Source organism: Ursus arctos, unplaced genomic scaffold (genome assembly GCF_023065955.2).
Source record: "Ursus arctos isolate Adak ecotype North America unplaced genomic scaffold, UrsArc2.0 scaffold_5, whole genome shotgun sequence".
Classification (NCBI taxonomy): domain Eukaryota; kingdom Metazoa; phylum Chordata; class Mammalia; order Carnivora; family Ursidae; genus Ursus; species Ursus arctos.
In genome coordinates, this window is record NW_026623067.1 from 79,643,932 (window position 1) to 79,669,768 (window position 25,837).

Consider the following 25,837-nt stretch of genomic DNA (forward strand, 5'->3'; position numbering starts at 1 on the left):
CCTATGTGGAATTATACAATGGACTCATACTCAAAGGAAAAGCAAAAGCACTGAGCCCTAGAGTAAACTATTTAAGAATAAATAAGTACATCTTTTGAAATAAAAAAGTGAAAGTGTTTATATATTTTTAATGATGCAACAAATGATCTGTAACAGTCAATGTGAATAAAGGCTTCTTATGTCATTTTATTGATTTGATATGTTGATTTTTAATATAGATGTCTTTTAAATATTTTTGCTATTATTATGCTTTAAGCATCTATCCATGTTACAGCGTACAGATTTATTTTATTAAGTACATGCGTTATTCTTCCTATGCCATGTATTAGTTATTTGTTTACATTTGGATGTATATTTATATTTTTAGTCACATGCAAGAGTTTCCCAAGAGCTAGTATTCTACTTCTGACTTATTAGTCAATTAATTAGCTTTTAGCGTTTCTTTTTTTTTTTTAAGATTTTATTTATTTATTTGACAGAGAGCGAGCAACAGAGAGAGAACCACAGAGGAAGAAGGAGAAGCAGACTCCCTGCTGAGCAGGGAGCCAGATGTCAGACTCCATCCCAGGCTCCCGGATCATGAGCTGAGTGGAAGGCAGACGCTTAACTGACTGAGCCACCCAGGTGCCCCTAGCTTTTAGAATTTCTAAATTAGGTATTACATTTATTAACGTTTTTTATTTATTTTTGGGGGGGTGGATTTAAGGTATTCCCTTCCATTTCTCATTTCTTAAACATTTCCATCATGAATGAATGAACTTCTAATTATTTTCTGACTGAGTGAAGTTTTCCTTTGAAACCCCTCCCCCCCCTTTTTTTTCCTTAACACTGAAGCATTCCTGCATTTCTGAACTAACCTCTCCTTGGAGTAGATTGCTTTTAGTTTACATGAAGGATTTTTTTTTTTTTTGCTAATATTTTTAAAAATCAATAGTATTAAATAAACCATATATTTTTTTCTTATATTGCAAGCTAGTAGTTTATGATACTCCTATCAGCCTCAAAAAATGACTTGGGTATCTTTATATCTATTTCTGTTATGACTTACAGGGATACTTGTTTTCATAAGGATTTAGATAATTCAGCTTTTCCATCCTCTGAGCTAGCTTTTTTGTCGCTGTTTGTCCTAGGTTTTGGACTATGTGTTCATTCTGTTCTATCTATTGGTATAGTTAGGTTTGCTTGTTCTTGAATAAATTAAGATTTTGTTAATACCTGTTTTACCTCAGTTTTCAAAAAGCTGTTGGCATACTTTTATGCAAAGTATTTCTTTTCTTTATCATTTCTATTTTATCTCTGTTTCCATTTTCGTTTCTAACATTGCATTTGAACACGTAATTTTACTGATTTTGTTTATAAAAAGTTTACCTATTTTATTAATATTTCAGAGAAGTAGTTTTGATTTGATTATAATGATTTTAAATGTGAGACGTGTAAATGTGAAAATTCACCAAGTAGATTAAGCACTGAGATACCATCATTGACCTTCAAAGGCCTTTTTTGTGTACAAGTCAGAGCTTAGGCCCATCAAAAGAGTGAAGAATGGGAGAATCATAGACTATAGATTTTAAGAAGGTTAAAGAATTATGGGTATCGGGCACTACGCTACGTGAGTTAGCAGAGAGGAGCTGATGGTCTCAGATTAGGATACAGGAAATTGAAATTATAGAGAAATTACAATAACTGACAGTTGTAATAAGCTCTTTGATATAACCATGGAAATAAGTGGCTAGAGTATGGATATGGACACAATAATTGGAGGAGCAAAGTTTAACAGAGTGAATGGCTAGAGTGTAGGGAAGGATTATCTCTGTATCTATTGAAACTTGGAAGAATTTCTGCTAGAGTGGTCTGCGAAAGAGTGAGAGTGAGACATTAGCTAAAATCATCAGAAAATGCAGGGTGATGTCCCAGGGCTAGGCAGATGATGACAGTAATGAGATATGGTGGCTAATATAGCTTGTTAACCTGAGATTCAAACTGGGGATTTTAGGAAAAAATGATTGTATGGTATTATGCTGCACAACCAATTAAAAATGTAGGACCATAAAAACAGCACAAATATTTATTTTTTTCAGAGTTTCTGTTGATCAGGCCTTTAAGAGTAGCATTGCTTCAGGCTTCTGCCTTGGAATTGTCTCTTGTGATAGCACAATTTTTATGTCAGCCTTGACGGGGGTCATCAAAGTTTCTTTACTGAGGTTGGAAGATTTACTTCTAAAATTGGTCACTTATGTGATTGGCAAGTTGATGCTGGTAGTGGAAGAAAATCTCACTCAAAATGTGTACTTCTTTATAGGGCTGGTGGAATGTCCTCAGGACATGACAGCCAGATTCAGAGCAAGTGATTCAAGAGAAAAAAGGCAGAAGCTTGAGAGCCTTTTATGACCTGCTCTGAAAGTCACACTATCACTTCCCACAGTGTGGGGATAGGACTCCGCAGAAGTGTGAATACCAAGAGATGAGAATTATTGGAGAGTATATTTGCACATGGCTACCAGAAAGGTGGGTCATACGTTCTAAATGTGACTTTAGAAATAAAAGAATACCTAGTTCATTTCCAAAACAGTGATCCTACGGACTCAGAAAAATAAAGCCACTAGTGAGAAAAATAAAGTCTCCATTGCGGGACACTATGAGGGAATTCATGCACTAATTAGTACATCCAGGTGACAGCTGGGTTGCACTTTGAACAAAATGAATAAAGGGACCATTCAGGTTGACAGTAGAGAGAATTGTATGCGTCACACTTATGCATAACATTGAATTTCAAGGAATAAAGTAATATTCCTTGAGAGAGGACTACAAAAGAACAAACAATAGAGATGTACAGGGCTTTACTGGATTAAGGTGTGGAAACATAACCTGGCAGTTTAGGATTTTTTTTTTTTTTTTTTGGTACCTGGGATAAACAAAGACGTAATGAGATGAGTCCCAATGGATTCACTGCGGATAGTGGTAGCAAGGCTTTGAGTAATACGGGATATGACCCATTGAGTTTCTGGAGCTTTCTCTACTTCACTGGGTAGGCAGAGCTCTGTCCAACGGAAAATAAGATCTTGGCCAGAATGCTCAGGCCTATACTAAAAGACAGGACTAGAAGTTTCTGGGACATGTGGGCTTAATCCCAGTTGTTCTGGTGGGAGGGTTTCTGTTGCTCCCCTTGGAGAAAAGCTGCTCTAGCTTTGAGTTAGTGTGCTTTCTTTTCCTAGCTTTTGATGGACTGAACAGCGGGGAAGCTGGGTGTTACATCAATATGTGGGCCTCTTCCCCAACCCTGAAGATACAATTAGAGGATTTAGAGGAAGAAACATACTCTAACTTCCATTTCTGTGTGTTTCCAATTATTTTGTAATTTCTATTGTGATTGCATTGTAACTGGAAGAACTTTTTAGAAGTGTTTAAGTTCCCAAAATGTAACAGGATGGAGGAGGGACTTTTTAAAATTAGTGATTTTTTAATTGAATTATATTGTTTTTAAAGATGATTTATATGGTGATAACTAGTATTTTTTAGTTTTTGTTTTTATTACTATTTCATATGAATTTTTTTATGTCCTAAAACATCAAATTTGGGAAAGTGTTATGTGTTTGGTGGTGGTTATGGGGTTATTACTAACATGTTGAGATCTGTCTACCTCTATACGTCAGCATATAAAAGCACATATGTTGACACATATATATAGACATCTATACATGTTTTGTACTTCATGTTATATATTAAATATGTAATATTTATATGTAGAATATTAATGTGTATTCTGTATATAAACTGTTTAATCAGTGTTCTTAATATTTATTTTTCTACTGGCTGATTCATTTTGAGAAAAATTGATGTTAAATATACTTTGTTTTTTGAATTCTAACAATTCATGCATTATAACTTTTAGTCTGTTGTAAAAGGTATGTAGCAGTACATGCTTTTTATATCTTGATGAATGATTATAATTTAGATACTGTCCTTTATTTATATACTACTCTGTTAAATTCCCATAATATTATTATATTGCCTTTCTTTTATAGATTTGTGTGGAATTTTGTTTGGCCCATCCCTTGATTTTCTACCCTTCTGAATCATTATGATTTAGATAAGACTTTTTGAAACACTGTATTGCTGTGATTTTTAAAATACAAGAGTCTTTTTAAGTAAGTGATTTTTAAAACTTTACATTACGATTACTAGTATATGTGAAATGATTCTTCTCTTGTATCTGTATTTTCTATTGACTATCTTTTTCTCCTATTCTGCCTTATTTTAGATCATTGGTTCTCAAGTGAGGCTATTTTTGGTTGTCACAGCAGTTAAAACAGGCTGAGGATCGCTACTAGCACCCACTCGGTAAGTGTAGGGATGCCGCTAAATGTCGTACGGTGCATGGCACAGCCCCACCCAACGAAGAACTACCTGGTCCTGAATGGCCATATGCTAGGATCGAGAACACTTGTTCCAAATTATACATTCTATATTCATTTTTTTTTTACTTCTGTCAATTTGAGGTAGATGTCTTAAGATTATTTTTTTTTTAAGATTTTATTTATTTGAGAGAGAGAGAGGGCGTGCACACACAAGCAGAGGGAATAGCAGGGAGAGGGAGAAGCAGACTCCCCGCAGAGCAAGGAGCCAGGTGCAGGGCTGATCCCAGGACCCTGGGATCTTGACCTGAGCCAAAGACAGATGCTTAACCAAGTGAGCCACCCAGGTGCCTCTCTTAAGATTATTTTAGTTATTACTTAAAACAATCTTCAGAGGATGTTGAATTAATAGACATTCTCCTGTAGTGCTAGAAAAAAAGGCATTTAAACTAATGCAGTTACTTTTCTCATCTTTTATATTGTTTGGAAACTTTTATTTTTGTATTTTTTAATCACCCCACACTGCGTTATTGTTAATATGTACACAAAGTAGTCATGTGTGTGTGTGTGTGTGTGTGTGTGTGTGTGTATTTACCCATAGGTTTTACCATTTTCTTTACTTCTTATACCCCCTTCTCTCTGTCTGGGTCTCCTTTGCTGCTTGCTGAGTTACACCCATGAGTAGCACTTTCACCGCAGGTGTGTGGATGGCAAGTGACCTGGCTTTCATTGTATCTAAAACTGTTTTTATTTCACTTACATTATTTAATGATTGTGTAGCTGGAATAAAATTATATTCATAGTCACTTCCCTTCCACACTTTGAAGATTTTATTTCAGTAACACACTGTTGCTCTCCGTGATTAGTGTGTTACTCCTTCATAGGTAATCTTACCATCAAATCTGATTTAGTACCAACATCTTTTTTACTTGATAAGTCAGTCATTTTGATTCTGTGTGTCTTAGCTTTTGAACCCTGCTTGAGACCAATTATGGGTGTTGTTACTTAATGTATTTTATGTTCTGAAAAATTATCGGTATTGTCTTGTTAAATGGAATATTCTTTAAGTTTATGAAATCATTAGAAGCCTAATAGACCATTTTTTATCCTCTATAATTAATTCAAATTCTCTTTTGTATGTTCTGTCTTGTAATTTCTTTGAAGAATTATATTTTTTAGTATATGCTTGAATTTGATTTTCACTTCAAATTCTCCATTAATTATATTTATTTTATCTTGAGGATTTTTGGAATCCTACAGATTGGAATGTCTGTTTAGCTTCATCAGATATACTTATTTTAATTTTTACAATGTCCTTATCACTTTTTACCTGACAGTCACAAGATGGCTACTCAATGTCCAGTGTCAGTGTTCAAACTAAGAATAAGAGAGATTAAGTTCCAAAATCTGAAGGAGGTCTACCTTTTTAAAAGGTTATACTGGAATTCCTACCCAGTTGTGGCCCCAGTTACAACAGTGGGAAAAAGGAGCTGTGGTTCTTTTTCAGAAAGAGAGTCCCCGGAAAACCATGCAAAAGTGCATGTAGGAGCTGTAATGGGTAGATGGCCACAGCTATTAAGGTGCTCTGCTCAGCTCCCTTTGGCAGCCTTTCAGGGGGAGCACTGCTGACTTTCACCCTTCACCTGTCACCCTACTGGTTCTATCACATTCAGACCAAGGAATGTTTCTCTTGGGCTCCAAGGCCAGGCTCCTTCAAGGCTGCTCCCAGCCAAAGATGGAGCCTGATAGGGAGTACAGGATCCGTGTGATTTCTGCCCATTTCAGGACCGACCACTGGGCAGCTCACTGGCAAGCTCAAATTTTTCTCAAAACTGGGGTGGAGACTGACACACTTCCTACCCAGTCCTTCTTTTAACAGTTGTTAGACTTGCATCATGATCTGAAGGCTCCCCATTCCTACTCCTGCTCCCATAGTTGGCCACCTGCTTCCACCCTGCAGCGCGTGAAGACACTTTCATTAAGCTTCTGAATATACTGTATAAGAGATTTTGTATTCCCTAGTTAGCTGGTCTAATGGGGATTCAGAAAGACCGCCACTGCCACCACACTCCCCAAACTCCAACCATTAAATGTTTTACAGGTAAGGATCGATTGGTTTTTAGCAGATATATTATCCATATAATAGCCATGTCCTAAACAAATAAATACTGAGGTATATAACTTCTTAGTTCTTCATTAATGTTAGAACACAGTGGAAATGTGGATTCTAGAAAGTTACTTGTAAACACAACCATAAGCAAAGAACAGAGAAATGCAGTTCAGGATAGTTGATGGTATAATTGCAACAATATCAATAATTTTACCATATTTGATGGGCTGAATTTATACATAAAGCAATTTTTAGACAGTTTCCACAGAGCTGATAATAAAATTATAAATAAGAGGAGTTATATTTATCTTTTATTCTAGGAATAAAAGCTCACTGTAGTGTTAATCTATGAGTTATTAGTTGTTAACATTATCACCCCCGTAAGTGATCTTTTCTTGTATCCAGCAAACTGACAATTCTGAAAGTGAGGATATGTACTAAGATTTTAGTACAAAGGCTATCAGTATACACAAGCAACTGAAATGTGACATCCTTCATTTTAGCAAGTTATACTTAAGATATTCATTGGGTATGTATATTTTGTAGAGAGAAAGAGAGTAAGTAAGTATATTCAGTTGGAATTTCTATACCATGGCACACAATTCTGACATAACAGGAAACGGCATTGTAAAAATTGAAGTCATTTTGCCTGAGAGAAGTAAAACAGAGGAAATGTCTAAGTAACAGAAAGCAGTTAGAGCTGCCCTTAGAGAACTGTAACTTACTTACTGACACTTAAAAGAGATAATAATTTGTGTAGGCACTGAATTTGTCAGAGCTATGGGGATAATATATCTTTTTCAGTATCAAATATTACTTCATTTTTATGCTAATTATTTCCTTCAATATTAACTTTTTATACAATTTTTTTCCCTCAATGACCTTGACAAACATGTGGGAAATAATCAGCCCCATCTTCTTAGGTCTTGAAGGGTTTGGTAATTTATCTTGAAGAGATGTCATTGTAGTAAATGTCCTTATTGTTGCTTGAAAGCTGTATCCTCCTTAAACAACAAAAACAAAAGCGAGTGTTATGTTAGGCAGATGTGAAATCATCCAAAACTATTTTAGTCTGCAGAATATTTTAGACTGCAACAAAATAGGCTAGGTTCTGTTTGCATCCAGTGGGATTTTGTGAGATGAAATTTTTGTGAGATCAAATTTATCGTGGTTTATGAGCCAAAGGCAGGGTAACCTGAGACCTAATCTTGATTTCTCCACATTTAACACATTTATTTTTAGAATTACATGTAAATGTTATCCCCAGCTTTCAAGCTGTTAAATACATTTGTCATGTGGCCTGTCACATTTGTATTTGATTATCAAATTGCTCATACCATAGTCTTTAATATATTCTTTTTTTTTTGCAGTAGCTTTTGGGAATCCTTGCTTTCTCCAATATACTAGGTGCACTGTTGACTCTGCTTAATTTTGAAATGAAAGTAAGTGCTTAGTATTTCATCTCTTTGGCTTTACAGTCAATGCAACTTGTGTCTTACACTCTAGTAAGGTTCTAGAAGAGGCTCTTCAATACTTCCCAGGGAGCAAATTCATTTTTTCTGAGTCACTAGTAGAAATGCATCACTTCTCTACCCCTCAACACCTCAGACAGGAAAGGGGATCAGGAGAATTTCTGGGTAATACCATTAAATATTCCATTTCCTCTTTCCCACCCCACTGGCAAAACATGCCAGCAAAGCCATATTGAGTGACGTCACTAAAGGCAGATTTACAGTGAAGCTAAATGAAGCTTAAACTTCAGGGCCCTACAAATATGTTTACAATGACATGCATTTTTGACAATTTGCAATAGTAAGATTTTTTCTGTTCTCATTCTTTGAAATGGCTTCTGGCAAATGCCCATGCTTATAAACACGGGAACAATGAATCTAATTGTACAATTTTAGAGCTTGGTGGAGATTTATGGTTTAGCTACTTCAATTCCTTTCTCCTAAAGATGCAGGAATTTAAGCCCAGAGAGGTTCACTTACATGCCTGAAGTCACAAAGGTTTTTAGCTGCAAAACCAGTGCTGAAATTCCAGTGTCTAAATCCTGAACTAGTGTTCTTCTGAACGTATTACTCAATAATGGGTATTACGTTTTGTTGATACAGTAAAGGGTAAATGCTATGGAGGTGAGTCGATAAAGGAAATTCTCAACTTTTAACCTTCATAGGTCCTGTCTGTGGGCTCGCAGGGAAGCTATCACTTTAACATTTACCAAGGTCAAAATGACTCCAAAAAACCTCAAAGCATAGCTCTTTCTCTGCCTTGACCACACACTGTACATCTGCATCCAATAAATTAAATTAACCAACCAAAAAGGAGCATTCTAAACATAAAGGGGGGGAAAAACACCAAAAAAAACCCCTCTCTGCTTCTCATAAGATTAAAGTCATGCAGCTTGTACCTACTAAAAACATAAGAATAAGTCTGCAACTTTCTGGAATGTCCTTCGTCACGATGATTTGTCTCTTTACATGAAAAAACCTAGATAGCCCTGCAGCAAGTGCTCCTTCCCTGGAGCACTGTCCTCTTTGTGACGACTGTGCATCCCAGGCAGCTGTCCGGACTTGGGCCCAAATTAAACACCTTTCCCTTCTCTTTAAATTTTTAAAAAGCTTTACTCATTTTGTATCGACAAGGTGGATGAAAATATAATTCTAGTCCTGACACACTGGTTGAGAAACGCTTCTTTTTTTTTTCCATCTGTTAAATGGCAATGCCATCCGCTTGAAAGGATTGTCATGAGGCAGTATATGGGAACTTTCTAAGAAAATGATACACTGCCCAAGGGGCAGCTATGCTGTGATGTTCTGTAAAGTCTCTGCATACATCTTGTAAATCTGAAACTATTTTAAAACAACAAATGAAAGACAAATATAGGGTTAACAGACAGTCCCCAACAGCCTACAGAGGTCCCCACAAAGAATATTCCCTTGTTTAGTCTGTTTAAATCATTTGAGGATGACCATTAGTGGAATATATTTAAAACAAAATTTCACTAATTTCCTACACCCAACTAAAGAAAGCTTCTACTAAATCAACTGTATTCCTATTTTGAAGATAATGGAAATGTTTCTTTCTCCCTATATATTGTTTTCCCATTGGTATATTTAATGGGATTATGTTAGGTTTTGATCCATTAGTTACAACCATTAATGTTTATATTCTCTCTCTCTATATATAATACAAAATTTATATTATCAACTATATAACATATACAATTTATATAAAATTATAAACAAAATTATTTTGTTATAAAAGCCTTTAACTTCAACATTCTAAACTAAAGCAGAATACTTATTTTTCTTTAACAGAAAGGGAGGGAGAGTGAGAGGGAAAGCAGACTCCCTGTTGAGCAGAGAGCCAGATGTGAGGCTCCATCCCAGGACCCCAAGATCATGACCTGAGCTGACGCTTAACCAACTGAGCCACCCAGGTGCCCTTACTTATTGTTTAATTTTAATTTGTAATTAGTAACTATTTGAATTGCTAAATAAAAATTTTGTACTACATTTGATGCTTAATATTTTCATAGTTACCTAAGAAAAAAGGAAAATAGGAAGGAAAAATAGGCTATCAGAAATTCAGAAGAAATAACAAAATGAGAAATAATATTTTGGATCTCTTCACTAAAGTTGTGTTTACCTTTAAGTTATAGGAGACCATGAAATATATTAGGCATTTTAAGAGAAAATAATGCTGAAAAGTACTCTGAGTCACGACTAGGGTTTTTCAGTGGGCACATGTATCAAACATGAGCAGTGTTCTCTAAAACTTCTATCAGAAGCTACATCTTCAAAGCTTCCTTGCAAGATAAAATATTATTTAAAAGGTAATCGAGAAGATGATAAAAGGAAAATCTAATGGACTAAATTAAGAAATTGCTGTTATTATCAGTTTTTGCTCCTAGTATAGTACTTTTGAAAATCCATCTTCTTTTTCTAAGGAGGAGGCTGAGCAAATAATCTCTTAATTAAGAATTGCATAGTGGGCCTAGAAATCACTCAGAACTCTGAATATGACTTTTCATTTCACACCAAATTCCTTCCCAGCCAAGTTACCTTTGAAATTGATTTCATCTTGCAATTAGGCCCATAGTGTCATTAACTGAGTTGGTCAACTGAAATCTTGTTAAAAAATGCTATAAACTTAGTGAAAAGCCTTTCACTATACACAAAAAAACAGCAAATACTTGGAAAAATTTTCCAAGTAAAAGAACAGAGCGAAACTGAATGGCAGAACCTTCTTAGTAAAATCCTACCAAAACAAATATTGATAAGGAAGGGAAGACAGTAGCAGAAATTCAATACCTACCATTTTATCTTAACAGGTCTACAAAGCAAGCACATTTAAAGATCACTACTGCTCTTAAACTCTACAATAGCTATGCTTCTCCCAGTATTAGAGGGGAAGGAAGATGAGCGGTCAAAATCTGACATTCATTCTTATTACCACACAGAATGGTACTGTGGAAGACGCCTCTTGAGTAGGTGGGGAGGGAGTCTATAAAGACGCTGATGTTGTATAACTTTTCCATTCAAAGTGTCACTGCTGCCACCCATCACTATTCTTTAAAGCTAAGAGGAAAGTTAGAAAAGGCAGCTAGTTTAAATTGCCCTTGAGACTTTCTCTTCAACTCATGCATTAGATAGATGTGTTTTTTAATTTCTAAATAACTTGGAGGTTTTCTACCTCTCGGTTACCGACTTCGAGTTTAATGGTGTTACAGCCCAAAAACATATTTTGTGTAATTTCTGTTCTTTTAAATTGATTAAGGTTTTATGCTCCAGGATGCAGTCTACCTAGACGTATGTTCCATGTGTACTTGAGAAGACTGTGTATTCTACTATTGTTAGATGGAGAGTTCCAGAACTCTCAAATGGATCCAAGTGATGGATACTGTCTTGTGGGTTATCTGTTTCTTTATTGGATTTCTGGCTACTTGTTCTGTCAGTTTCTGAGAGGCATATTGATATCTCCAGTTACAGTACAAGTTCATCTATTTGTCCTTTCTTTTCTATCATTTCCCCAAGTATTTTGATGCTCTGTTGACACATGAATACAAATTTAGGATTCTTACGTCTTTTTGGTAAAATCTACCCTTTTTATCATTATGTAATGCTCCCATCTATCCCTGAAAAAATTTCTTGTGCTGAATTATAACTTGTCTGAAATTAATATAGTTACTCCAGATTTCTTTTGGTTAATTATCGATTGCATCTTTCTCCATCCTCTTATCATATGTTATATTTGTAGTGGATTTCTTATTCACAACATATAGTTGGATCATTATTTTTTATGTAAAATTCTCCTTTAACTTGTGGGTTTAGATCATTGACATTCCCATTGATTATCTTGTTAGCTGGTGTCTATCTTCTCCATTTGGTCCTTGTGTCTTTCTTTTTTCTCTTTTTCTTCCTTTCCTGGTTTTAATTTAGCAGTTTTTAATGAGTCCATTTAATCTAATTTATTGGTTATATTATTTAAACATCTATTTTACTGGTTGCTCTGGGTTTTAAACGTATATTTAAAAATAACCTGCAGCTGCTGTAACATAAAATTATACCATCTCACGTGCAGTGTAAACAATTTTTAATTGTGTGAAACCCTTTCCTTCTCCCATCGCTTGTGCCATCGTTGTCCTGAATTTTATTCTGTAAACACCTAACATATTTTCATCAGTTATGTTTTAGAAAAACTGTGAAAAAGAAAAAAATACTGTATTTACCTGTATCTTTTCCATTTTCAACGTTCTTCACATCTTACTACTGACAGTCTAATTTTCTGATTGATCTCATGGCTTTTTCCTAAAGACCTTTCTCTAACATTTCTTGCACACTGGCTTTAATAGCAATGGGTTCCCTTAGTTTCTGTTTCCTTGAAAGTATTTATTTCTCAAACTCTGAAGACTGTTTGTTTTCACTGTATATAGAATTGACAGTTGTTTTTTTTCTTTCAGCACATTCAGATGAAAAGATTGCTGTAGTTCTTAATCCTTGTCCTTCTGTAAGTAGCATTTTGTTGTTGTTGTTCTGGCAGCTGTTAACATTTTCTCTTTGTCCTTGGTCGCCATTAGTTTTCATTAGTTTTCAATGGTTTAAATATGTGTAATTTTTTTGTTTCTTGGATTTGTGGTTTAATGTCTAATTTTGGAAATTCCTCAGCATTTTTTCTTCTATACTGTTTATTCTACTTTTAAGATTCTGATTTCATGTAGGTTGAAATCTGATACTGTCAAGTGAAAATTAATGTCTAATTTTGGAAATTCCTCAGCATTTTTTCTTCTATACTGTTTATTCTACTTTTAAGATTCTGATTTCATGTAGGTTGAAATCTGATACTGTCAAGTGAAAATTAATGTCTAATTTTGGAAATTCCTCAGCATTTTTTCTTCTATACTGTTTATTCTACTTTTAAGATTCTGATTTCATGTAGGTTGAAATCTGATACTGTCAAGTGAAAATAACTGCTAGAGGGAGGGAGACTATCTCTGACCAGATGTTAACAACAACAATAATCTATGTGTGATTAGGAGTGAATTACAATGCAAGATTTTTGATACTGCAGTTAACAGATGATGAGTTATCTTTGTCATTTTGTATCATTGAGAATGCATTTGCTAAGAATTTCTCACCAGAAATATAACGGAAGTCTAGAAATAGAGTTCCAGACCAATTCAGACCATCAGAGCTGCTATTTGGAACTCACATTTTAGCCTCCTTGAATTTTAGCTTGATTTCTACTCTATTCCAAATTGTGGGCATCTCCCATTTAACTGAAGAGATGATTTTATTTTCATTATTTTCTTTTTAATTTAGGAGATAGGGCCTTTTCCATAAATTATCCCCTCAGCAAACTTATTCTTTGTAACATTAGTCAATCAATCAAGATTGACTAACGTATCTATTTGCTCACTCTGACGGAGAGGGGGAAAGCAACAGCTTTTAAGTAAAAATCAGGCAGGAAAATATGTAGGTTAAAAGTTTTCATTTGTGTAAGTATTGGTACTACCAAACACGCTTTTCCCCAAAATCTCCTGCATTGGAAGAGATGGGTAAAATCTACAGTGCGTAAACACTCAAGTCACAATTTTGAGTTAAGATTGCACATCCATGTAATCCAAGACATTTGTCCTTATCACGTCAGTGACATCATCCTGGTTCACGCCATGTCTCAATAATCGTGCTCTCAATTTCAAGCCATAATACCCATACTCTATTCTTGTCTTATGGTATTTTACCAGGTATGTTGTACAGGGACTAGGATTAAATTTTATCTCTGTCCTTCCCTTGATAAAATACAAGCTGAATTAGGGTAGGGATATTTGGAATTATTTTTCATTGTGTATTCTAATAATAGGAATAATCACTGAAACCTAATAGATAATCATAAATGTTAAATAAATTGATGAATGTTTTACAGAAAAACTATTTTGATAAGATTTCTAATCTTACAGATACATATATGGAAAAGATATGTGAGGGCAGCTATGACAATTGCTACCAAAGAAAAAAAAGGAAAATAAATGCAAATGTCAGATAAGTGCCTTTTGGAAATAAAACCTTAGAAACAGACATTTGCCTTATTTTGTTGTACAATGGAAAAATGTAAAAAGAAATGTAATTTTTAAAAGAATGAAATAAAAAGGGATCTTGGCAAGCTAAGTAAGGAGAAAAACATCACGGCTGAGCAAATAACTAATTTAGTAACTAAGAAACAGAAAATAATTTGATAACAAAGTATGAAATAATTATAGTTAATGAAAAAGACAAAGATGGGGATAAAAAATATCAAAACAAAACTATAGCAATTTAATATACAAAAAAGTTGCTAACCACTTCAAGAATAAAAAAATTTTGCAAAATTTCAGAAAACTGAAATTTTAATTCAAAGAGACAAAAGTGTTCCAGTAAAATTGTCATAAAATAACTGACACTGACAAAAACATTTGGCACTTTTGGGTTCTTTATATATATATATATATATATATATATATATATATATTTAGGCATTCTGTCAAGAAAATCCTCTAACAACCATAAAAAGAAGACTCCCTTTAGATTTTTGTCACAGAACCATACAAGTTCAAAGTAGAGAAATATCTGTTTCCAATGAAAATAAATGATGGGGCGATAGAAATGGTGGGGTAAAAACACTCCAAAGAAGCAATAAAGGCAGCCAAAAACTGTCAGAATCAAATTTCTCAGAACTCTGAAAATTAACCGAAGCCTTCAGCAATGAGATGGCCTTTCTTCAAGAAAAATGGCTGAATCTCAGCATCAACAACGTGCTTTGTGCTATTTAATTCACTCTAGCTTCATCTACCACTCTACAGCTCAGCAGTAGTCTTGAGAAGATGATAATAGGCCATATTCCTGGTATCAAAGGAAGCAAAACAGCACTGTAGCTCTTTCCAAACTTTATTTCCAAAGAATAGTAATTACTTGACCTGAGTAGTGGTTCTCTGGATGACTCTACTCAAATAGCTTATTTTAATTTCATCTCACTTGAACTTGCTGAGTGCCTTTAAAAGCTTCTCCCCAAGAGGTATTTGTCAAATGTTTTAACATCGTGATTGCCTAAAGTGATTTATAAGAGTTGGGAGAGACAGCACATGAACCAAAATCTTAAGAGGGAAAGGTGAAGAATGAGACATCTATAGGGGCTTTAAAAACCTCTGACGTATTCCTGGGAAGCATCATTCGTTCATAGAGTTGTGTGCATATACAGGAAAAACACATGAGAAGTTCTTAAGGTCTCACCTCTGATATTCCCTCAGGCTCTGCATGGTAGGAAATGAAGGTTAAATCTGGGTTTAAAGTTCCTGGTTGTGTGTGGAACACAGAGCCCCTCAGCAAAGACTGGAAGACTTAATTGTTCTAGGAATTTTAAAAAATCCCTATTTAGTCTTTATCTGATCACTAAGCAAACTAAGAGACTTTAATGGGCACACATTATAAAGAAACAGAGTTTCTTAAAGTTTGTTCAGAAATGCCACTAACCAAGCGCACTAATAAACTCTGGGTAGGAGGAATATCTGATTTCCAGATTTGCACCTTATAGTATTTGAAATGTACATTTTTCATCAAAACATCATGATATATACAAAGAACCGAGCAAGTGTTACCCACGCAAAAGAAAAAAAAACAATAGAAACTATCCCCAAGGAAGCCAAATGTTAAGCTTACTATAAATTAGCTATTTTAAATGTGTTCAAAGAACTAAAGGAGACCATGTCTAAATAACTAAAGGAACACATGAGAATGTTCTCTCAAAAAATAATGAATATCAATAAGGAGAGAGAAATTATAACAAGGGATCAAATAGATATTCTGTAGTTGAAAACTAAAATAACTGAAATAAAAAATTTAGTAGAAAAGATTGACAGCAAATCTGTGCAAACAGAAGAAAGAATCAGCAAAACTGACAAAAGGTAAATTCCAGTCTGAGAACAAGCAAAGAAGAATGAAAAAAAATTTAAAAAATAAATAAATGGAGCCTCAAAGACCTGTGGGACACCATCAAATGTAGCAACAAGTATACCCATTGAACTAAAGGCAGAAAGAGATTTCTTTTTTTGGGGGTAAAGATTTTATTTATATTTGACAGAGAAAGAGAGCGAGCACAAGCAGACTGAGCAAGAGAGGGAGAAGCAGGCTCCCAGTTGAGCAGGGAGCCCAATGTGGGGCTCGATCCTAGGACCCTGGGATCATGACCTGAGTTGAAGGCAGACCGTTAACCGACTAAGCCACCCAGGTGCCCCAGAAAGAGATATTTCAACAGCATTTGGAGACTTCAATACCCAACTTCCATTAATGTATAATACAAATTGAAGATATCAAGGAAATAGGAGATTTGAACAAGTCAACTAGAACTAACAGACACTCTACCCAACAAGAGAACACACATTCTTCTTAAGTGCTCAAAGAACATTTTCTAGGATAGACCATATCCTATGTTTGTTCATAAAACAAGCCTCAAAAATTTTTAAAGGATGGAAATCATATAAAGTGTGTTCTCCAAACACATTAAAGGAAATTAGAAATCATTAACAGAAGGAAATTCTAGAAATTCAAAAATATGTGGTTACTAAACAACAAATTAATCAAGGACTCAAATAATAAACCACAGTGGAATTACAAAATACTTTGTAATATCAATACTTGACACATACAAAAAATAAGTGCTCAGATGGACATATACAGCTATGAATGTCTCCAAGAAAAACGATCCCCCAAAAAAGATTAAAAAAAAATCCCAAATCAGAACCTAATCTCCACCTTTAATAAAGTAGTAAAAGAACTGCAAACTAAATCCAAAGCAAAAGGAGGTAGTAAATATCAGAGAACAAAAAGATAAAATATAGAAAAACCAATGAACAAAACCAAAAACTGATTCTTTGAAAAGATCCACACAATTGATGACTCTAGTTACAACAACCAAGAAAAAGAAAAATTTCATTTATTTAAATTAGGAACTAAAAATGGATCATAACTACAGACTTCACAGAAATGTAAGTAGATGATAAGGGAAAACTTTAAACTAGTATATGCCAAACAATTAAACAACAGTGAGTACATTTCTAGAAAGACACACGTTATCAAAACTTAAGATGAAAAATAAAATCTGAATAGATGTATCATAAGTAAACAGACTGAGTTAATAATAAAAACGACCTTCACACAAAGAATCACCCAGGACCAGATGACCTCACTGGTGAAATCAACCAGATATTTAGAAGAGTAACACTAATACTTTCTAAACACTTATTTTTTAAAAAAGCATGTTCAACATCATTAGCCATCGGGGAAATTCAAATCAAAACCACATTGAGATACCACCTTACACCAGTTAGAATGGCAAAAATTGACAAGGCAGGAAATAACAAATGTTGGAGAGGATGTGGAGAAAGGGGAATCCTTTTACACTGTTGGTGGGAATACAAATTGGTACAGCCACTCTGGAAAACAGTATGGAGATTCCTCAAAAAGAAAAAAATAGAGCTACCCTGTGATCTAGCAATTGCACTACTAGGTATTTAGCCCAAAGATACAGATGTAGTGAAAAGAAGGAGCACATGCAGCCCAGTGTTCATAGCAGCAATATCCACAACAGCCAAACTGTGGAAGGAGCTGAGATGCCCTTCGACAGACGAATGGATGAAGAAGATGTGGTTCATATATACAATGGAATATTACTCAGCCATCAGAAAGGGTGAATACCCACCATTTGCACTGACATAGATGGAACTGGAGAGGATTATGCAAAGTGAAATAAGTCAAGCAGAGAAAGACAATTTTAATTATCATATGGTTTCACTCATGTGGAACATAATAGCATTGAGGACATTAAGAGAAGGAAGGGAAAAATGAAGGGGGAGAAATCCGAGGAGGAGACAAACCATGAGATACTATGGACTCTGGGAAACAAACTGAGAGTTTCAGAGGGGGGAGGGGGGATTGGAATAGCCCCGTAATAGGTATTAAGGAGGGCACATATTGCAATGAGCACTGGGTGTTATACACAATGAATCATGGAACACTACATCAAAAACTAAATGTACTGTATGGTGACTAATATAAAAAAGACATATAGGAACACTTCTTAACTCATTTTAGGATGCCAATATTATCCTGGTAAAGCCAGACAAAGTTCTCACAATAAAATATTGTATGGCAGTTTCCTCTATGGATATTGATATTCTCAGCAAAATAATAGCAAACCAGACTTAAAAGGATTGCATACACACATACACACACATACATATACCCACACTGTGAACGAGTGGGAGTTGTCTCAGGAAGGTATAGTTGGTTCAACATACAGAAATCAATATATTAATAAAATACTGGGGAAAATGGGAAAATACACACAGTAGATGCATAAAATGCATTTGATGAAGAGTATCTACAGAAAACCCACAACTAATGCCATTCTTACCAGTGAGAAATTGAAAGCTGTTACCTTAAGATCAGGAAAAAGACAAAGTCTGCTCTTGTCACTTAATTCAACACAGTATGGGAGTTCTAGACAGGGCATAAAAGATAGTTCTACATTTTACAATTCAATCTGAGTATTGTTGTTTCTTTTTCTTGCCTATTTGCAGATGACATGATTTTATATATAAGAATCCTTGAAGAATCCACAAAAGATCATAAAAATGGTAAGTTCAGGAAGGTTGCAAGGCAAAAGATCAATACACAAAACTCAGTTATATTTCTATATGCTAGCAATTTACAATCCGATCCTAAAATTAAGAAAACAATTCCATTTATAACAGCATGGAAAATAATAAGATAATTAGGAATAAGTTTAAACAAGGAGGTAAAATATGTGTACAATCAACCCATAAACAATTGCCTAAAGAAATGAAAGACCTAAATAAATGGAAAGACACCTCATGTTTATGGATAGGAAGTCTTAGTACTGTTAAGATAACAATACTTCCTTTTTTTTTAACAGAAATATTCAAGATGATCCTAATATTCATATATATTTGTATATATAAATATACATATATTTATATGTATATATGAGACTCAGAATAGCTGCCCAAATCTGGAAAAGGTAGCTAAAGGAATCATACTTCCCAACTTCAAAACCCAATACAGCTACAGTAGAAAGAAAGTGTGTTACTATCATAAGGATAGATAACTCAATGGAGCAGAATTTTGAATCCAGACATAAACCCTAACTTTTATGGTCAACTGATTTTCACCAAGAGTGCTAAGAAAATTTAATGGGGGAAAGAATCATCTTTTTAACACACCATCTTTTTATCTAGTTGCTGGAACAACAAGATATTCAAGTGCAAAGGAAGGAACCTGAACCCCTACCTTACACCCCATATAAAAATAAACTCAAAATTGATCAAATATCTAAATTAATTCTAATAAATAAGATAAAATTATAAAACTCTTAAAAGAAAACATAGGTGCAAATCTTTGCAACATTTGGATTGGGAAAGTTTTTTAGATAGGACATCAAAAATGAAGTAACCAAAGAAAAAATAAGATAAACCTGAACTCACCAAAGTTTTGTATATCAAAGGATACTATCCTTTGGTAGTAAGATAACCCATGGAATGGAAGAAAATATTTGCAAATCATACATATGACAAAAGTCTAGTATCTAAAATAAATAGAGAACTCTCATAGCTCAACATAACAAGATAAGCCCATTAAAATTGGGAAAAGTATTTGAATAGATATTTCTCCAAAGAATATATACAAATGGTCAATAAGCACATGTAAATGTACTCAACATCATTTTCATTAGGAAATAGCAATCAAAATAATACATAATGTGCTACCCCTTAACACCTGAAATAATGGTGTAATAATGTAAAAACACATATAAAACAAGTACATTGCCAAAGATATAGAGTAAATGGAACTCTCGTACATTGCTGGTGAAACTATGATTTCACCCAAAGGATAAAACAGTTTGGCAGTTCCACAAAAAGATAGAATTACTATATAACCCCATGTATCACTTCTTTGTATACAGAAATTACATAACAGAGAATTAAAAACAGGTATTCAAACCAATTTATACATGAATGTTAGAACATTATCACAAATGCCAAAAGATGGAAACTGAGGGTCCATCAGTGTATGAAAAAAAAAATATATATATATACACCAATGAATATATATGTATATTTCTATTATATATTATATATGAATATAGATTACATAATTATATAACTAATATATTTGTTAATATAACATACTGTATTAATATATAAATTTACATATTTATATAAAATTCACCCATTTTATAAATATATGTGACTTATTCACCCATAAAAAATAATAAACAATTGATACATACTACAACATCAATGAACCTTGGAATCATTATGCTGTGAAAGAAGCCAAAATGCACATTATTTTATAATTCCATTTGTATGAGATATTCAGATTAAGCAAATCCATATAGTCAGAAAGTGTATTTTCCCCCTGGTGACCAAGGGAAATGGGGGATAGAAACTGACTGATAACTGCTATGGGGTTTCTTTGTGGAGTATTAAAAATATCCTAGAATTACTAAGGATGGTTGTATAGCCTTGGCAGTATACTAAAAACCACTCATTTTTTCACTTTAAAGTGGTAGATTTTATGTATTTAAATTATAGTACAATAAATATAAAATATACTGATACACACATGCAAAGTTGTGTAAAAATCTAATACTATACCTTTCATAATTCTTAGGACAGTAGGATGAGTGCTAGATGAGGTCAGGAAATATCACAATCATAGGACTTGTGCAGGGAGGTTAACGAGATAACTGAAAATGTTGCATTTTTAATATGGAATATATCTAAATACAGAATTAAAGCCAAAGAGTTATAAGAATTATGAATAACAGAATATAATAGCCTGACTCTTATTGGATAGCTGATATAAGAAATGTTTCCTCTACAAAAATACCAATTTTGTACAGTTTAACTCAATAAATATTACAGACAAAGTAAAAATTAAATTGAAAAAAGTATAGAGAGAAGAGGTCACAGAAAATGATAGTACGTCAATTTCTGTATTTTTCCTAACGATGTGATAAATTATATAGTCAAACTGATAATTGCAGGGCAATTTTAATATCTTATTTAAAATGATAAATGTTAAAAATAAAGTAAGCTACAGTAACCATAAAAGAACAAAATATAATTAATGATCAAGAGGTTGAAAATGGAAACGAGGTAAGGAATTTTAAGAGTTTTCTAATCTTACATTCTTTTAAAAAAGTAACTAAATATTTGACACTGGAAAAGAAATAAGAATCCAAATAGAATAGAATCAACAAAAGAGAACTGAACCAAATTCGTATTAGAGTTTAATATATAATTATATTTGAATTTTTCAGCCAGTGGCAAAAATTTGGAATTTTCAACAAAATGTTTTTATCATAACTAGTTATTTGTTCAGGGATAAAAGATGGTGCTCATCTTCCTTGTGCGTATCAAAGCTATGTAATTACAGATGATTTGTAAAAGAAATCATAAATGCAACACATATTATATGTTGCATATTATACGTTCAGTACTTAGTATTATGTTTTTGGAAAGAAATATCAATCAAAATGTAAAATGTACATTATTTTATATTCAACAATATAACTCCTAGAAACTTATCCTGGATATTCACACAAAAAATAGGGAAACACTGAAATGTATTCACAGAAGTTTTCATAATATCCCAAATTTGGAATTGACCTAAATTGACCACAGTAGCAAATTACTTTTTTTGAAAAGTGAGTGGGGTATAAATGATGATTTACTAATTTCAGAACATGAGCTGGAGGCACAGGGATCTTCAGATTTCTACAGGAGCAAAGTGCTGGCAGATGTCATGTCTCTTCCTCTCCCCCAGTTTAGATAGGAGGAACCGGCCCTGATATTCCATCTACCTTGCTAGTACTCCATGCCCCGCCCCCATGTCATCCCTCAGCTTCACCTCATCCAAACCACCAGCCTCAGCAGGCTCCCTCCAAAGTGGCTCCCACCCTGCCCTACTGTGTGAAACCTGCACACCTTAAAGTGACTCTTCCCTGTGGAGGGGGAAATAAGCCCCCATACCAGTACCCCTGCAGTTCTTGCAGCCAGTCCTCTTAGCTGGCTGCACAGGGGAAAGCCCTGCCATTCTGTATGTCTACAGCTGTGGCAGAGAGGCAGATTGTAGACACCTACTCTGACTCCTGCCCTCTCCCACATGGAGCCTGCAGTGGTCTCAGGCCTCTCGACAATAGTGGACCAAACCCAGCCCAGTGTACACACAGCAGGCAAACTGGGTCAGAGCAACCAACTGGGCCAAGGGTAGCCATGACTCAGTCACAACAGTAGGGTGCACAGAGCCCACACTGGAAACACCCTGGATGTCTGGTTCTGGTGACCACAGGGGTTTGTGCTAACAGGGGACCATAGGACCTCTTCTACACTGGGCCACTACTTTCAAGACCAGGAGATGTAGCTGACCTCCATAATACATAGAAACAAACACAGAGAGTTGGAAAAAATGAGGAGAATTAAAATACAAGACAAAATCACAGCAAAAGATCTAAATGAAACACTAATAAGCAATATGCCTGATAAAGAATTCCAAGTAATCAACAAAGATATTCACTGCACTTGAGAAAAGAGTGAATGAACTCAGTGAGAACTTCAACAAAGAGATGGAAAATATAAAAAAGAATCAGTCAGAACTAAGGAATTCAATAACTGAAATAAAAAAATATACTAAAGGGAACCAAGAGATTAGACAGTGTAGAAAAATCAATCCGCAATCTGGAAGACTTTTAGAAAGCTTTTAGAATGCATTCAAATTTAAGTAGTCATCAACTTCATTATAGACTGCTATACACATAAGATGTTATATATGAACGTAACAATAACCACAAATCAAGAACCTGTAATAGATATAAATAAATAAATAAATAAATAAATAAATAGGAATCCAAGTATAGCACTAATGGAAGCCATCAAGCTACAAGGGAAAAGAGCAAGAGAAGAAAGGAACAGGGAGGAACCGCAAAGCAACCAGAAAATAATTAACAAAATGGCAGTAAGTACATACCTATCAATAATTACTTTAATTCTTCATGGTAAATGCTCCAATCAAAAGATACAGGATGACTAAATAGAAAAAACAAAAAAACAAAACAAAACAAAAGACCTATCTATATGCTGCCTACAAGAGACTCACTTTAGACCTAAATACACCTGTAGATTGAAAGTGAGGTGATGGAGAACCATTTATCATGCTAATGGATATCAAAAGAAAGCTGGAGTAACCACACTTATATCAGAAAAATTAGATTTTAAAACAAAGACTGTAATAAGAGATTAAGAAGGACACTATATCTAATAAAGGGGTCTATCGAGGAAGAAGAGCTAACAATTGTAAATACTTATGCCCCTAATTTGGGAGCAGTCAAATATATAAATCAATCAAAAAGAGACTTAAAGAAATTCATTGATAATATAATAATTGTAGGTGATTTTAACACCCCACTCACAGCAATGGACAGATCATCTAAGCAGAATATCAACAAAGAAACTCGGACTTTGAATGACACACGTGACCAGATGGACTTAACAGATATTTTCAGAGCATTTCATTCTAAAGCAGCAGAAAACACATTGTTTTTGAGTGCACATGGAACATTCTCCAGATTAGATCACATACTGGGTCACAAATCAGGCCTCAACTGGTACAAAAATACTGAGATCATACCACGCATATTTTCAAACCACGATGCTATGAAACCTGAAGTCAACCACAAGAAAATATTTGGAAGGAACACAAATACATGGAGGTTAAAGAACATCATACTAAAGAATGAATGGGTCAACCAGGGATTTAAAGAAGAATTTAAATAATACATGGAAGCAAATGAAAATGAAAACATAACAGTCCAATACCCCTGGGTTGCACCAAAAGTAGCCCTAAGAGGGAAGTATATAGCAATACAGGCCTTCTTCAAGAAGCAAGAAAACCCTCAAATACACAACCTAACCTTACACCTAAAGGAGCTGGGAAAAAAGCCCCAGCAAATATAGCCTAAATCCAGTAGAAGAAGAGAAATAATAAATATTTGAGCAGAAATCAATGAAATAGAAATCAAAAGAACAGAACAGATCAATGAAACTAGGAGCTGGTTCCCTGAAAGAATTAACAGATTGATAAAGTCCTAGACAGACTTATCAAAAAGAAAAAAGATCCAAATAAATAAAATCATAAATGAAAGAGGAGAGATCACAACCAACACCGAAGAAATACAATTATAAGAACATATTATGAGCAACTATATGCCAAAAAATTAGGCAATCTAGAAGAAATGGATGCATTCCTAGAGATGTATAAACTACCAAAACTGAAACAGGAAGAATTAGAAAACCTGAACAAACACATAACCAGCAAGGAAATTGAAAAAGTAATCAAAACTCTCCTAAAGACTGTCTTTTTTCCACTGGATGTTTTTTCCTACTAAGATTAGTTGCCTAAAGAACCGACGGTCCATTTCTGGGTTCTCTATTCTGTTCCATTGGTCTATGTGTCTGTTTTTGTGCTAGTACCATGCTGTCTTTGTGATCACAGCCTTGTAGTATAGCTTGAAATCCGGCAACGTGATGCCCCCAGCTTTGTTTTTCCTTTTCAACAATTCCTTGGCAATTTGGGGCCTTTTCTGGTTCCACACAAATTTAAGAGCTGTTTGTTCCAGCTCTTTGAAAAATGTCATTGGTATTTTGATCGGGATGGCATTGAAAGTGTAGATTGCTCTGGGAAGCATAGACATTTTAACTATGTTTATTCTTCTGATCCATGAGCATGGAATATTTTTCCATCTTTTTGTGTCTTCTTCAATGTCTTTCCAGAGTGATCTGTAGTTTCTAGAATATAGGTCCTTTACCTCTCTGGTTAAGTTAATTCCAAGATAATGTATGGTTTTTGGTGCTCTTGTAAATGGAATCGATTCCCTAATTTCTCTTTCTTCAGTCTCATTGTTCGTGTATAGAAATGCAACTGATTTCTGAGCATTGATTTTGTATCCCGCCACATTACTGAATTGCTCTATAACTTCTAGTAATTTGGCAGAGTCTTTTGGGTTTTCCATATAGATTATCATGTCATCTGCAAAGAGAGACAGTTTGACTTCTTCTTTGCTGATTTGGATATCTTTTATCCCTTTTTGTTGTCTGATTGCTGTTGCAAGGACTTCTAGTACTATGCTGAATAATAGTGGTGAGAGTGGGCATCCTTGTCGTGTTCCTGATCTTAAGGGAAAGGCTTCCAGCTTTTCCCCATTGAGAATGATATTCGCTGTAGGCTTTTCATAGATGGTTTTATGAAATTGAGGAATGTACCCTCTATCCCTACACTCTGAAGGGTTTTAATCAGGAAAGGATGCTATATTTTGTCAAATGCTTTTTCTGCATCAATTGAGAGGATCATATGGTTCTTGACTCTTTTCTTGTTGATAATGATCTATCACACTGATAGATTTGCGAATGTTGAACCACCCTTGCATCCCAGGGATGAATCCCACTTGGTCTTGCTGGATAATCCTTTTAATGTACTGTTGGATCCTATTAGCTAGGATCTTGTTGAGAATTTTGGGGTCCTTATTCATCAGGGAAATCAGTCTGTAATTCTCCTTTTTGATGGGGTTTTTCCTGGTTTGGGGATCTTCAATAAATGGTGCTGGGAAAATTGGACAGCTATCTGCAAAAGAATGAAACTTGACCACTTTCTCACACCATACAGAAAGATAAACTCCAAATGGATGAAAGACCTCGACGTGAGACAGGAATCCATCAAAATCATAGAGGAGAACATAGGTTGCAATCTCTTTGACATCGGCCATA

The 25,837-nt window shown here is 34.5% G+C and overlaps 2 long non-coding RNA genes across 2 annotated transcripts in view; one reads left to right on the forward strand and one right to left on the reverse strand.

Annotated features, from left to right (window-relative positions):
* The first annotated feature begins 485 nt into the window (after window positions 1-485).
* LOC125282969 (uncharacterized) lies at window positions 486-9,899 on the forward strand. Its single transcript, XR_007190477.2, has 5 exons — window positions 486-655; window positions 2,300-2,505; window positions 4,259-4,338; window positions 7,833-7,904; window positions 9,783-9,899. It is a non-coding gene; the product is annotated as an uncharacterized LOC125282969 (long non-coding RNA).
* Window positions 6,469-25,837, reverse strand: part of LOC113255041 (uncharacterized) — a 214,156-nt gene continuing 194,787 nt past the window's right edge. Inside the window, exon 3 of the long non-coding RNA XR_008957476.1 lies at window positions 6,469-7,466. This is a non-coding gene — a long non-coding RNA (uncharacterized LOC113255041). The remainder of the gene's footprint in view (window positions 7,467-25,837) is intronic.